This window comes from Miniopterus natalensis, chromosome 20 (assembly GCF_054644295.1).
Source record: "Miniopterus natalensis isolate mMinNat1 chromosome 20, mMinNat1.hap1, whole genome shotgun sequence".
NCBI classification, from domain to species: domain Eukaryota; kingdom Metazoa; phylum Chordata; class Mammalia; order Chiroptera; family Miniopteridae; genus Miniopterus; species Miniopterus natalensis.
In genome coordinates this window covers 26954571-26968080 of record NC_142100.1, presented here as the reverse complement: position 1 = coordinate 26968080, position 13510 = coordinate 26954571, and the positions used below count along the sequence as shown (strand labels likewise).

Here is a 13510-nt window from a genome sequence, read left to right as displayed (position 1 = left end):
CGGGCGGTGCGGGCTTTGATGGACAGGCTGGGACCGCAGGTCTTCTCTGGAGCCTGGACCAAGTCAGTTGCATGAGTTACATTGACAATGAGGGAGGGAGGGAGGGAGGGACAGTCCCCCACCCCCCAGAAAATCCACATGCTGCTAAAGAAAAAACAAAAACAGAAAAACAAAAATCCCCAGAACCGATGGTAGGTAGCAGCAGCCAGCCGGCACCAACACTGTGAGAGCGCGGTGTCCCCTTAGCCCTGCCCACGACTCAGTCAACAGCCCCTTCTTTACTTTATTTTATATATTTTTTGGTAATCTTTGCCCGAGGATATTTTTTCCATTGATTTTCAGAGAGAGAAGAGAGGGAGGAAGGAAGGGGGAGAGAGAGACACACACACACACTGATGTGAGAGAAACACACCTGCTGCTTGATTCCCACACGTGCTCCCCTGGGCCCCCAGGATGGAGAGGGCCCCCTGAGCCCCCAGGATGGAGAGTGCCCCCAGGATGGAGCACGGTGCCCCTGGGCCCCAGGATGGAGAGGGCCCCCTGGGCCCCCAGGATGGAGAGTGCCCCCAGGATGGAGCATGGTGCCCCTGGGCCCCAGGATGGAGAGGGCCCCCTGAGCCCTGTGTGGAGGGAGGAGGCGGCTCACCGGGTCCTGGAGCCCACATCTCACATCCCGTCTCTGTGAGCCCCGTATTCAGGGCGCCTTCCCAACACCGTCTCGGCAACAAAGCCGGCAATGTGTTTCATCTGAGCCCGTGGGTCCAGCTGAGTTTACAGCAGTGGGAGGCTTTGAAACCGAACATTTGATCCAAATGAAATAGTGGCCCTTCCCTTTCACCGAGTGACAAGCCCTCGCGTATAAATCACAGCCTTCCCAGGGCGGCCTGGCCACCTCCGTCCCCATCTGCACAAAGGGGGCTGGGGCTTTTAAAGGCCCCTTGTAAAAAAAAAACAAAAAACCCAAAACTCAGACACCCTTTGGAGCAGTACTGGTGGGGGTGGGAAGGGAGGGGCGGGGAGCCCTCCTCGGGGATTTGCATTTTATTTGGTGAGAGCTCATTGGGAATCGCAGTCCCTGCTAGCCCCGGGCTCCAAAACCCCAGGGCAACGTCAGGGGGCGCCCAGAAACTTCTAGGTCTCAGACATCACACGGTTTCAGGGTCTGAGAAAAGAAAACTGAGAAGCGTGGATTTGGTGGACAAAGAACTATAACAATAATGATGATGATCTTTAAATTAGTAAAGTCACTTTTAATTAATAGCAAAGACGTTATGTTGGTAAATTAATAACAGTAATGGTATCATCGCAATGACAACAGCAGCAGCGAAGGTAGCGATCTCACTGAGTATTCGCGAGAGGCTGGCCGAATGTCCCAGCGCCTGAGCACCACTGCCTCCTTCATTCTTTTATCCCAGCTTCAACGAGATGCAAGCTACGCGGAGCGCCGTGTAAGTTCAGGGATACAATGTAACGATCTGATACACGTGTGCATTGTTAAACGGACACATCGTGAGATGGTCGTGACCACAAGGTTAGTTAACAAATCACCTTAGAAAAGTCACCTCCACTGTCTACCTCACTGTCTCACCGTCAGCCCCCCGAGGGGCTTGTTTTATTTTATTTTTTAAAATATGTTTTTATTGATTTCAGAGAGAGGAAGGGAGAGGGAGAGAGAGAGAAACATCAATGATGAGAGAGAAACATCCATCAGCTGCCTCCTGCACGCCCCCTACTGGGCATCGAGCCCAAAACCCCGGCATGTGCCCCAACTGGGAACCGAACCTTGACCTCTTGGTTCATGGGTCCATGTCAACCACTGAACCACACCGGCCGGGCTCGTGGGGCTTGTTTTAACTCGAGAAACTGCCAGTTCTTCCTCTCCATTGTAGACAGACAGCTGACGTGTGACTGGGGGACAGACGGCTTTGGCTGGGACTTTCTTCTGAAAAAGCTCTGAAAATAATTGCATTTGATTTGCCTTTTAACAATATGCAGGTTTTAATTAAAACCGTGAACTCACTTTTAGAACAGAGAATGAAACGTTACTTTCAATGAAAAATGAAATGGCAACTTGACTAATTCCTACGAAACGGAGGGATGAGGGGCCTGTGGGTTTTTGTTTATACTTGATTCTGGCAGCTTCGTCATGAAGACGTCTCTTCTCTTCCCTCCGTGAGCATCAGCGTCGAGAGGCCCCCTCCTGATACTCAATTGTCCTCTCCTCATTTTCTCGTCTTCAGATGAGAGCTGGTAGAGCCCCAGGGGCTTTGTTTTCAGGGGGTTTGCAGCTCAACAACAACAAAAATCATTTTCATGGTTTTCAGGAAATTCTGCGTCTTTAAGGGCCGCTCTGTAAGCGCAGCTGTTTTGCATTATACTGGTGGATGTTTCCGACACCCCAAAGTAGAGAAAGGCCAAGAAAGGCTCTTTGCACAGGAGAGCCGCTACACTTAACCAGCTTTTTTTTTTGTTACTTGTCACCCGAGGATATTTTTTCCATTGATTTTAGAGAGAGTGGAAGGGACGGGGGGAGGAGAGAGAAACATCGATATGAGAGAGACACATCGACTGGTTGCCTTCCGCAAGCGCCCCAAGCTCCCCGACGGAGCCCGCAACCGAAGTACATGCCCTTGACTGGGAATCGAACCCAGGACGCTTCGGTGCGCAGGCCGACACTCTAACCACTGAGCAACACCGGCCAGCCAGGGCCTTAACTAGCCTTCTAACTAGTCACATCACCAGTGAATCTTACCTGCGATGAAAAGTCTGCCTTTAAACACAATCTCGTACCAGGCAAGCAGACCTCGCATGTGGGGCTACGGAGAGCGTCCGGAAGAAACTGAGAGGCCTCGTGGTGATGAGACCCCTCCCCTGCCCCCCACCTACAGGTCGTATTTACTCCCACCTTGAGTTTCAGGCGCCCTTGTCGATTGCTCTCTGTCGATTGTTAAGGTAGTTTTTAGACTTTGCTTTTGGGAAAGGCTCGGGCTGGCTTTGAGCTCACCCACCTGCTGCTCACCTCACCTCACCTGGTCACCTCACAAGTACACAGGTGCGGTGGGGATGGAGACGGCAGTGTCACGGGGGGGGGGACATGGGGTCCAGAGCCAAGGTCCCTTTCCTGCAGACACCAGAGACAGACACACTCCGCGCCCCCAGACCTGCAGGTCTTTGCTTCATGCTTCTGGCCTCTCAGTGGCTTCTCCCTCTAATGACCGAACTCCCCACGATTTAGACCTGCTGAGCTCTAGACCCTGAGCTCGCACGATCATGGAGTTCCAAACCTTTCTGCGATTCACATCTGCCTCCTAATGGGGGGAAAGGCAGCCTCTTTCCTACAGAAAAACGCTGCGAGGAAAGGGCTTATCAAACGAGAGCTCGCGGACGGCTTACTTCAAAGGGCTCTGCCCGGAGTCCGCTTGGGAGAGCCTGGGCCTCGGCAATTGGAAGCATATGGCCCCTCTCCTCCCACAGGCACAGGGGTGTAAAAAACCGTAAAAGGAAGAGGCATTCGGGGAAATGTGTTTCGGTTTTTGCAGAGCCTCAAATGCTCGAAAGCAGTTCAAGATGTTGTGCGTCACGCTCACCAGTCCCCATGCGTTTTTGTTTCCCGTTTCCGGAGGACTGAATGGCTCAGGACCACCAAGGGAGACGCTGGCTCTTGGCGGAGGTCTGACTTCAAAAGGTCTGTTCTTGCTGAGGGCGAGGCGATGCCAGGGGCCGGGCAGCCCCCCACCCCACCCCCGCCGACTTCCCGGGCACCTGCTAATTGGAGGTTCCCCACACAGGCTCCCAGACATCCATGGACCTTCTGGCCAACACGTGGGCCATGGCAAGCAGCAATCCTTGGGACTCTTCGAGTCAGCTCCCTGCAATTCTCCCACACTTTTTTGGTTAATCCGAGGATAATATCACCCAAGAATATTTTTTCCATTGATTTTCAGAGAGAGTAGAAGGAAGAGGGAAGAGAAAGAGAGAGAGAGAAAGAAAGAGGGAGGGAGGGAGGGAGGGAAACATCGATGTGAGAGAGACACATCGGTTGGTAGCCTCTTGCATGCACCCAGGCCAGGGGCCGGGGATCGGGCCTGCAACTCAGGTACGTGCCCTTGACGGGGAATGGAACCTGGGACCCTCGGTTGAGCTGGCCAACGCTCCAACCACTGAGCCACACCGGCCAGGACATAACACTGTTATTAAGAAAATTAGTGGAATGATTCTATCACACCCTGGACCAAAGACTAGGATACCCAACTATGGCCAACAGTCCTCCAACCTTTTGAAAAAGTTACTTGGGACAGGACAGAGTTACTTTCTGAGTATCCAAAATGTAACAAAGTAGCTCCTTGTGAAATCCCTGCCTGTACCTCCAGAAACTCCTCAACCGCCCTGTACCTCCTCCAGCGGCATCTGTCACCCTGCGCTTCTGCTTGGCCACCCACACGCAGACCCTGCGGCCCCCGTGGCTCGCGCTCCGTGGGGACAGCTTCCTGCTTAGCTTGCCCTGTAAACGTGACGCTCGGGCCCTCCGCCCAGACTGCAGAGAAGACGCCTCCGTCGCGGTCCTCTCCGCTCCGCACGCGGCGGGCAGTCACGCCACGGCTGGCCGGGGCAGGTCCTCTGTGCACATGTGGGAAGGGGAAAAATAAACAGCTCTCTGCTCGCTAATAGGAAACATCCCCAGGCCTGGAGGGGCCCCAACGCAGAGGGGAACAGAGCCCTGGCTCCATGACCCTGGGAAGAATCAAAGCAGATGAAACAAAACCCATCTGGTCTGGAGAGGAGCCTGGGCTCGGGGAACGCAATCAGATGGACAGGCCCCTGGACGGACGCCCGCCTGCCTTCCAAGCACCCCCACGGAACAGAAGAACTGGGTGCGGGAAATGGCACATGGGGATCAGACACTCCAGAGAGCGATGAGAGACACTGCACCTTCCGTGTGCATCCCCCGGTTTCCAACAGACTGTCTCTATCAATGAAAGAGAAAAGAAGAAAAAAAAAGGTGTCTGCTAAAAGCCATTAGAAGACGCTGCTGGTGCCTCCCGTGGGTGTGGGGAGGTGTATGAAAGCTCCCTCGACGCAGAAGAAACAGCCAAATATCATCATCATTTCTTCTGCTTTCCAACCAAGCAGAGGCTGTGTCCGCGCTGTTTGTGTTATAGCAGCAGGAAGAGGAAGGGCCGGGAACTGTCCTCGGTTTGAGTGTCTGTTTGGACACAGTCCTGCCAAGATCCCGGGGCCTGTGGGGCTCCGGGCGGAGGGGCCTGGAGCTGCCAGCAGCTGCTTGGAAAAGCGAGGCGGACGCCTTCCCTTCTGCCCTGGCTCAGGTCCATGTCCCCGGGACGCCTCTCCGGACGCATGGAGAACCACAAGCCAGGCTGCCCACGTTTCTTTGAAGTATTGGGGTTTGGGACCAGGGAAGTGGGGTACACGAGATGAAGACCCCTCTGTCGAAAGGCAATAAACAACCCCCAGAGCAGCCCTGAATGTCAGGACTCCCCCCCTTCCCTCTACCCAGGGCCACTCTCCTTTCATCCTCCCCCCCCCACTAAAGGGGGGGGAACATCATGGGAAAGGCAGGCTGCCCTGCACCACAGCTCCTGACAGGCAAGTGAAACAAAATCAGGACCCCCCCCCATCTGCACCCTCCCCCCAGCTCTGAACTTCCTGGCTTCTCTGGATAAACCAGCAAAGGCAAGATTAGACCGAGAGAGACAGACCTCCGACCCCCTGGGCCGACATCCACCCTCCGAGGGAACTTAAAAGGACAAGTCCTGTAACCCGATCCCCTGGGCCTCCGGGAGCTGGACGCTCTCTGCTCTCCGAGGTGCCTGGCAGGTCTCTCCCCGCAAACAGAGACCCCGTGCCTGCTGGGGAGGCTGACCTCCTGTCCTTTGAAGGAGCGGACCCCCTTCTAACACAGCCTCGCGCTCACACGGGGCTCAGGAAAGCAGCAGCGAGGAAGAGAGGCTGGGAACCCTCCTGAAATCTGCCTTCCAGATGGGAAGAGCCGGGCATTCAGGGAGGGGCCTCGGAGACACAGCGAAGATCCTTAACTGCTGGAGGTAAGCCCCCCTCCAGGATCTCCCGCTAATCAGTTAAGCCAGCCAACGTCTTTACAAAACTGAGGGAATTACCCGAAGCCCTCGGCGGGCGCGGGGCTGCGTCTGAGCGGGAGCCCGGCCTGCCTCCTCCCCCGACATCATGTGCAACCGCTCAGGCAACAGTTAATAAATCTTAAGACCCAGAGATGGATTTCATCTTCTGTGCAGAAAAATAAAAATAAAAAAAGGAAAACATATATCTCAAGAAGGCAAAATAAGAAACAACAGGATCTAAGTCTATCAGCTCCCGGATCAGAAAGCGCCGTCCCGACAGGCGGGGGCTCGCCGTGGGGGATTTTCCCGGAGGATGCGTCCACTGGGAGATGCTTCCCGGCCCCCCCGCCACGTGCTGAGCACTGTGCTGGGCACACAAGATACATCAGTGAGCAAAACACACACACACGCAGGCTTTTCCTGTGAGCAGTTATCACTGTGCTACATGTGTTACAGCCGATACACAAATATGGATACATTGTTATTAAAGCGCATGGTTTGCATCAGGGCTCACTGTTCTGTTCTACATTCTATAGGTTTTGTCAAACGCATTCTCTCATGTATCCCACATCAGAGTATCACACAGAATTGTTTCGCTGCCTAAAGGTCCTCTGCTCTGTCTGTTCATCCCTCCTCGCCTTCCTCCCAGCCCCTGACTGCCCCTGGCAACCCTTGGTCTGTTGACTGGCTCCATAGTTGTGCCTTTTCCAGAAAGTCATATAGTTGGAATCACACCGTGTGTAGCCTTTTCAGATTGGCTTCTTTCACTTAGTAACTGCATTTAAGGTTCCTCCTTGTCTTTTCAAGGCTTGATTGGTGTGTTGTTGTTTTTTTGAGAGAGAGAGAGAGAGAGAAACATTGATGTGAGAGACCCATCGATTGGTTGCCTCCTGCACGCACCTGGACCAGGGCCAGGGATCAAACCTGCCCTTGAGTCAGAATCAAATCTGCAGCCCTTCTGTGTGCGGGGCAATGCTCTAACCACTGAGCTACACCGGCCAGGGCCGGGGTCATTCCTTTACAGATAAACCTACCACCCTCGACAGTTTCACAAAGGCACCGTATCACCATTCATTTTGCTCACAACCACCGGGAGAGAACTGGGCCCCCCAAAATTATGCTTCTCATTTCTGTGCAAGCAGAACAGAAGTCTGTGTCACCTCTACTCTGAATGGTTAAGCCGTTGCCACAGAGGTGATGCAATAAGTGTCCATTGGTGGGCACGCACAGGCACGTGGTGTTCCAGTGGCTCCACCTGCGTGAATCTCACCTCCACCTCTAAGGACGGGTGAGGTCCACCTCATGCTGGTCTCAGAGGTGCCAAGTACAAACCCAGTCACCTGCTCAGGACACGGGCTCCTGGTAAAGAGAGGACCTATGTCCGGTTCTTCAGCAAGCAGGTCCCGTTGCTTTGAGAGACCCAGCAGGTAAAAATCAAAGGCTCAAAGGCAGGTAGGTGTAAAGCAAGGACTTTAATGCAGAGAGAAGGGGAGTGAGGCCAGGGATAGCGGGCTCCCTGATTCCTGGCTGTTATTTCAGGGTCACCCCGTAGCTGCTCCTCCCCGAGGGGCCCCATACCTGATGTCACCACAGCCCCCGAGTCTCCACGTCTAGAAGCAGGGATTAAAAACAACCTCCCTCCACGTGAAGGCATCCATCTCCAGAGCTCCATGAGGAAGGAATTAGCGGACAGGAAGCCATCCAAACCTGAGAATAAAGAGTCTGACAGCGGGCTTTTGAAATTGGAGATGGGCTGCGATGAACTCTCCCGAAGAGAAGACACAGCAAAGAGGCCGAGATGATTGCAAAGGGCTCTGGAAACAAGCACTTGCGTGGAGCCAGGGGGATCTGCCATCATCTGCACCATAATTGGGCCTCAGAGCTGCTCAGCACAGAGGCTAATTTGGACACTAAACCCCGGGATCAGGGTCTCGGGTCTTTGCTCTAAGAAAGGACTTGTGGCTTCTAGATGTTTGCATCAGGCAGCCCCGCCTGAGAGGCCAGGACCAGGCGGAGATGTGATTTGAAAATGAAATACCCACACTGGCCCGGCCGGTGTGGCTCAGTGGTTGAGCATCGACCTAGGATCCAGGAGATCGGGGTTCGATTCCTGGTCAGGGCACAGGCCCGGGTTGTGGGCTCGATCCCCAGCAGGGGGCAGCCGATCGATGACTCTCATCATTGATGTTTCTGTCTCTCTCTTTCCCTCTCCCTTCCTCTGTCTGAAATAATTTTTTTTTAAAAAAATAAAGAAAAAAGAAATACACACACTCTTTCCTGAAGTGTTTCCTGACTCAGCATCAACCAGGGGGCACAGCCCAGTGATCCGCAGGCTGAGCTGTGAACACAACCATGGAGAAAGCCAATCAAGGCATCAACTCTGAGCACAGGCTAAATGCTGCTGTGGTCCCATTCCCCCTCCACTGCGATGGAGCAGACGCTTCGGGGAGAATGTTGCAGAAACAGCTGTTGCAATGAAAGAGCCTACTAACGAGATCAGAGAGAAAGCGAGAGGCCCCCACCCCACCTCTCCCTGAGGCTCTGTCCCTTTAAGCTGGATTCCTCCAGGGCCGGTTCCCGGGGCTGTCTCGAGGCTCCCCCTTCAAGGCTGACTGGTCTCCGATTTCCACGGCTTCAGACTGAAGCTTGTCGTGCCAACTTGGAAAGGGGCCAAACTGTAGATCAAATACAAACGTTCTACTTAAAAGCAGTAGAGTCTCAGACCACAGATGCCCGGAGCGGAGGGGAGCACACGTCTGGCTCTGTGCCACCTCCTCCAGGAAGCCTCTCTGGACTGAATGGGAACTGGAACAGAAAGGAGGCCGATGGCTAGCAGAGATTGGGGGGGTTCTACAGGGCATTCACGACGAGCTAGGTCACAGGGACTTTGGCATAATAAATGACAGTAGAGCCCGCCAATCTCCTGCCACGCGAGAGGGGAAATGCCACCACAGATCAGGGACAGACAGATGGCTGAGCAGGATGGCTCCTATCACGGTTGGGTTAGCTCATCCCCTAGCTCAGTAACAACAGAGGACCCTTTGGCTACATGGCTGCCTATTTTTTTTTTTTTAGCAATGACCCATATTTGATATTTTGGTTGTAGAGCCTAATGAAAGGAATGACTTATTAACCTTTCAAAAGAATGGTTAATAAGAATTATTAATGGTTAAAAAGAATGGTTAGTAAGAATTGCTAGAATTAGTAACTGGGTTTTACTAGAATTGCAGCCGGGATGTCTTCTTATAATTACTTAACTAGAGATGTTCCCTTATGAAACGGGCTCCCGGCGTCAGCACCCCAGCCCCCCAGAACTCCAGGAGAAACTTTTGTCCCTCCCAGAGCTCCGTGATGACCATGCAGATAAGTCAGCCAGCATCCACTCACACGCTCCCACAGGTAAATGAAGTCGCACCTGTTTTTTATACATCCAGCCTCTGCCCATCTAATGAACAGACTCAAAAACAATTCTAGTTCTTCCAGTGCAATCGTACGAGTGGTAATTAAACACAAATCACGTAAACACATATGGCCCCCTATTAGGCAACTGTTTTCACAGTGAATCTGGCTCTGTTTACTTAAGACGCAAAATTACGATGGAAAATTACCCTGATCACTTAGATGCCAACACTGCAGAGGCAAAATAGCATGCCCCCTCCCCCCGCCGCGGCCGCCACTGATCCAACTGAATGAGCCGGGAGAAAGCATTTAGGATAATTGAGGATCAAATATGTGTTTCCAATAAAATAATTCCGGGAGAGACAGTTTAGAGTGACAGAAAGAACTCACGGGGGTGGGGAGGAATGTTTTTGTTCTGAGTCTCACTTGGTACATTCAGAAAAAAAAGTTAAGAGCCTGCACATCTGTGGCCGGATGTCTTAGATTTGAATCCCAGTTTCCCCCGCCCATGACTAGCTGGGTGTCCTCAGACAAGTCACCTACCTTCTCTGTGCCTCAGTATCCCCATCTGTAGAACAGGACAATACAAGTACCTACCTGGGGGAGGGGTGGGGTTGTTATGAGGACTGACAGGTTCATCTTGGCTTTCTCCCTTAGTCACTGAGTGACGAGTTAATTTTTACCAATTTTGCCTTAATTTTCATCTCTTGTAAAAATGAGAATATAAGTCCGTCTTGGCCCTTCTACAGGCTGCAATTATAACTGGCTGGGATTATCTTAGCATGAGTGCAGCTATATATAGCATTTAAAAAGGTCAGCTGTTACTGGTCTCTCTTGACCTTGTTCAATAGAATGATGGGAAGAGAGAATATATCAGTGATTATCAATCTTTCTTAGTGATTTAAAATGATGTCTCATTTTAAAAAGCAAATGCCACCACGTAAAACACTAAAAAAAAGTCGATATGTGTTTATCATCTAAGTTCCAGTTTATAAGATGATTTATTAAAGTTTATCCATAAGAAGGATGCACATATAGCTAAAATTTCTTTGCAAAAGTTAAAAAGTCAGATGTTACCCCCAAAGTCACACGATTATCCCACTATCACAATATTATCATAGAGCAGATGAATCGTTCACCAATCAGCAGCATGTGAGGTTTGCACAACATTTAGCTGAGAATATAGACAGGCATGAGACTCACTGCAGAGCTTTACATGAATCCAATATGAAAATCTGAATTAAAAAAAAAAAATCTGATTCAATCCTATAGCTTTAGCAACCGTGAGACATCCCAATAACCCTTGAGTTAAATGAAAAAACAGAAAAGAAAACTCAACATAGAAGCCTACAACGATTTAGAACTAAGTAACAGCGTGGTGAGATGCAGCCAGAGCAGCAATGGAAGGAAAATTCATAGCCTTGGATGTGTGTACCGAAGATGCCTTGAGTCTCGGGGACATGGGCAGAGGTGGTGGTCCCAGGAGACAGGCTGAGCTGACAATGGGCTATGGCTACTACAATATTTTTGCATCTGCAGCCACCTTTCCAGGTCAGAGCAGATGACTGTGTGCAGAGACGAGAAGGTCTTCACAATGTCTTCCAGCTTTTTGTGAAACCCAGAATTTTCCAGTTTCTGTTGAGGAGGGTAGGGTGGAGGTGATCGTGAAAACCAGGGAAAAGGGCAATAATGTCTTTCTCCTAGCTCCTCCTTCCTACACACACACACACACAACCCACACAACTCACATACATACAACACTGACACACACAGTCACGCAGCCACATACACACAACTCACACACAACACTAAGACACACACAACTCATATACAACACTGACGCATATGCACACAGCACACAATCACACATAAATATACAGACAGTCATAACGCCCCCACACAATCTCTCACACATCCAACACCACACATACACACACACACACACACACACACTCTCGCACACATGCACAAAAACAACCAGCGAGCCTGTAACCTGACTCTACTGAGCAGGACACTGTAGCACATCCCCTGGTGATTTCCAGGCCCCATGAAGAGACCCTCGGTCTCTGCAGACTGTGTACGGTCCAGCGGGTGGGGCCCCCGTAGCCACCAGGCAGCTTTCCAAGATCCCAGGCTGCTTGGCAAGACCTGCAGAGGCTCGGGCAACGGAGGGCCTTGAAGAATAAAGATAATCCCAGAGACGGCTGGGAAACAGAGAGCCATCCAGGGCTCAGACACACCCACTGGGTTCCCTGGGGGACAAGCGGAGGAGGGGGGTTGTCCTCAGGGGCCAGTGCATCCCCACCGTCCAGGACACAGGCCTTCCCTCCAGGCGGCACTGTGACAGGTGCGCTGAGGGGCAGCTGTGGGAGCAGCACCGAGCAGGTGATGACCTTTCATTTTTAATCCTGAGAAACTCAGAGGCAGTGCCGGCGGGCTTGGGCTGAGAACCCCGACATGTGAGAATTACACGGTCTACCACTTCCAAGAACAACAGCGCAGCTCAGAGTAGACAGAGAACGAGAGAGAAAAAACACTTGTGCAATGAAGAGCTGCTAACAGTTTCAGAGGGGAAGACAGCAAAGTGACACAGCCCTTATTTCTAGATGACAGCGGCGGGGCTGGGGGAGGGAGCGGCTTTTCCCACGACAGGAAAGGGACAGCGGCGGTTCGAGGGGACCTTCCTTCCCGGAACAAGTCACCTTGCTCTGCAGTTCAAGGAGCAAAAGAACAGGATGGGGCTCCGACGTCTCAGAGACATTGAGAAAACATCTGAAATCATCTCCTTGGGAGCTTGGAGCATCATTAAGGGCCAACCTGAGAAACTGGAATTGTCTTACATGTTTGTGACCAAAGACGGGGTTGCTAGCTCCTGGCATTGGCACATCACGTAGCAAAACTCAAGAACTGAAGGCGTGAGCTGGACGGGGAGGCTTCCCGGGCTGCAGCTGAGGTGGATCACGTGGGGAGAACAAAGCGGAGTGAGAAAGATACATTGTGTCACTCTGGGCGCCTGGTTTCAAAACAAGCTAAGAAACTGTTACCAGTGGATGCCTATGTTACTAAAAGTTCAAAGATAGGGACTGAAAATGAGCAGCGAATTCATGTTGGCGGTTGCCCCTGGAGACAGATGGCAGGAGGGACGAGGGACGGCGCCCTGGCAAGGGTGCGAAAGGATTTCGACTTTATCAGTAATATCTGATTTCTTTTTTTCGATCGGGGGGAAGAAAAAGATCTGAAGTGAATGTGCTGCAATTTTCACACCAGTCATTTTGTGATGAACGTTCGTTCTATCATTCTCTGTGCCGCTCGATGTCTTTCACTTGCCATTTCTCGGGGCTTTCTGTTCCCTTTTCTAACGGGAAATCATTATCGGCCACGCACGCGGGAATCTGATGTTTGGCACAGGTCCCCCTCCAAGTCCTCCCTCCTCGTTGAACACCAAGATGGGGCACTTTCTGCTGACACAAGATTTTTTTTTCTTCCTACTGGGGATTCAGAGTGGGGACACGAGACGTAAGAGACGACAGGCGCGAGGGTGACTTAGGAAAGAAAACAGGCGGCTTCTGATTAAACAGAGCAGCCGGGACTCAGCCCATGAAATGAACTTCTTGACATCGATACATTAGAGATAGACTTTTCTTTTCATCTCCACCTGAGGATATGTTTTTATTGACTTTGAGAGAGAGCAGGAGAGAGAAACAGTGACCCCAACCGGGGCTCGAACCCACAACCTTCTGGTGAACTGGACGACGCTCCAACCAACTGAGCCACCTGGCCAGGGCTAGAGACACGCTTTTAAAGCACTTTGTGTTCGCGTCACACACCCGAGGTTATTACAGTGACACACGGGGGACGAAGAGCCATCGGATCCTCAAGTCCTGCTGTTCGCCGCAGGCACGGACAAGCCCGGGAATCGCAATGGGCGCATTTGCTCCTGGGCCTTCCCGGCGGCCGTGGCTGGCGGTGGCTCGTCTCGGGTACATTATACACGGACGTCCCCGTGTGCCTATGTG

At 51.9% G+C, this 13510-nt stretch overlaps 1 protein-coding gene across 4 annotated transcripts in view; it reads right to left on the bottom strand.

Annotated features, from left to right (window-relative positions):
* Positions 1-13510, bottom strand: part of TMEM132C (transmembrane protein 132C) — a 90537-nt gene that overhangs the window by 54732 nt on the left and 22295 nt on the right. The gene's annotated exons all lie outside the window — the stretch shown is intronic.